Below are 2,247 nucleotides of genomic sequence, written 5' to 3'. Positions count from 1 at the left end.
TAATATAAAATACTACTTTATTCTGTATAAATTCCTGGCACACAAAAACTAAGGTTTTGCCATGAAATGTGACAGTGTTTTATTGACAGTCTGTTATAATATAATAATATAATTAATAATGTTCTTAGTAAAACCTCAATGTCTTACTTAGCTCACCAAAAACTACATACAAGGTAAACATTTTATTTAATATTTTATTGAGGAAAATATTAAATCATGTTTCTTTAAATAATAAAATAAAAATACATCAGTCCTCAGTATGATACTTACAGCTCAGCAGGATGTTTGAGAGTAATAAAATGAATGTGCTTGAATAGAATTACCAGGGTTGCCCTGACTTCCTCCCACAGTCCACAGTCAGACTAAATTCCAAAGTCCATCGGCATAAAAGTGACCTTAATAGATAAGCAAGGTGTCAAGATGTTCCCACGGTGCTGTCGTCCTGTAGTTGTTGAGGCAAGGGAGCAGTATGTGAACACTGAGGATCCCGCCAGGTTCGGTGGAATGAGTTATTGCAGATCAGGATCCCAGGACCTAACCAGCATCAGAGAGAGAGCAGAGAGAACAATCACAGTGTTTCTGCTGGTAACATTTTGCCATGATGGCCTGCTATGGCAAAATCTTTGAAAACCAAAAAAATGTAAAAAGAAATGTGTAAAAAAAAAAGCTTTGTTGTGGGGGCAAAGGTATAATATCCTAAAATCAGATATTATAAAAATCAGTTCTTGCCAGAGTTAAAAAAAAACGATTTCCTTATCTCTTTTGCACGGAATACATATAATACATAATAAATTAGAGTTATTGGCCATTACTCACAGGACTTTTGTTGCATGTGCAGTGGCATGGTGAACGTGGTAGTCGTTGGCTCTCTTCAGTCCATACTTTACATGCTCCTCTCTCGTCTATGAGTGTTGTCAGTCTCTCTCTCTCTCTCTCTCTCACTCTCTGTCTGGGGAATACAGTAAGTTTAAACATCATTATAGAGCAAGAGCATATCAAGCATTTTAGAGTAAGCTGTCAGATCTATTTTATAATCAAACCACACATCCTATTGAACAAATGCCCCACCAGCGTCACTCTACAGCAGCAGTAAGTTAGGAAAAACTTGTTTGTGTGGAATTACTTACCATAAACGTCATGACTGAATGCAGAAACAGGTCCACGTTGAATGAGGACAATGCTGAGTTGAGATAATAATGTCACCAATCAATTTCAGGACCTTTGGAGATGTTTGGCTTGGCCTATTGGAAGGAGAACAATAGTTTGAGGTTTGAGACTGATGTATATCTGATCGGATGTATATATTTTAAAATATATTTTAAATAAGTTGCCAACTTACCAGCTCAGTTCTTTAACATTCCACTCCACCCCTCCATATAGTTGAATAACTGAACATTTTAGGTGTCTTTTTTTAGGGAGAGATAGCAGGTCAACAGTATTCCACACAGTTCTCTTTCACGCCTTCTTACTCTGAAACGGACATATTAACACAAAATAACCTAAAAATTCCCATATTAACAAGAAACCTTGTAAAGGTATTCAGTTTGTTTCATGACCAAACAGTTGGGAAACAAAACACGTGTTCCAGTATATTGCGCGAGCTCTTAAAGGGGCAGCAGCATAATAAAGATCTCTGTTTATAATGTTCATCAAACAACAACGGACGGGCCCAAAAACACTTACTGATATTAAAGGAATTGTGTTCTCTTATAGGAGTCGTTCACAACAAATAAAGGAAGAAAGTAGCTTTACATATGGTAAAGTGTTGAAAGAGAGTTTACATATACAATAAAAATAATTCAATCATAAACAATGATTTGTATTCATTTCTAATTGATTTATTAATGTATTAAACACATTTTAATGAAGTTTTAGTGATTCTTTTTTCTTACCTCACCCCACGACTCTGGTGCTATCAAATTAAGGGCTGGTGCCACCAACTGAATAACTTGGTAGCACCAGTGCCACCTCTCTCAAGTGTTAGTCTAGAGCCCTGCTTTCTTGTAGAATTGTGCTTCAAATAAAGAACTTTATGTTGACCAGATTGTTAGTTAATCATTTACAAGTCAATATTGCCTATATGGACAGCGATTTAAAAAAAAAAGTGAACTTGTGTTAAATGCGATGCGGTCGAAAATTTGGGTGCACCTAACTTTTGTGCTGGTGCACCTAAGAAAAAACGTTAGGCGCACCAGTGCAAAAAGTTAGTCTAGAGCCCTGAGTTATGAGAAACAGTTATTTAATTAT

The 2,247-nt window shown here is 36.1% G+C and overlaps 1 long non-coding RNA gene across 1 annotated transcript; it reads right to left on the bottom strand.

Annotated features, from left to right (window-relative positions):
- Positions 1–421: 421 nt before the first annotated feature.
- Positions 422–2,239, bottom strand: LOC130565064 (uncharacterized). The gene is made up of 3 exons (XR_008964334.1): positions 1,340–2,239; positions 1,128–1,241; positions 422–534 (listed from the first exon to the last, which is right to left on the bottom strand). It is a non-coding gene; the product is annotated as an uncharacterized LOC130565064 (long non-coding RNA).
- Positions 2,240–2,247: the final 8 nt, after the last annotated feature.

This window comes from Triplophysa rosa, linkage group LG14 (genome assembly GCF_024868665.1).
Source record: "Triplophysa rosa linkage group LG14, Trosa_1v2, whole genome shotgun sequence".
Taxonomy (NCBI): Eukaryota; Metazoa; Chordata; class Actinopteri; order Cypriniformes; family Nemacheilidae; genus Triplophysa; species Triplophysa rosa.
This window is presented reverse-complemented; position numbering and strand designations above follow the sequence as displayed.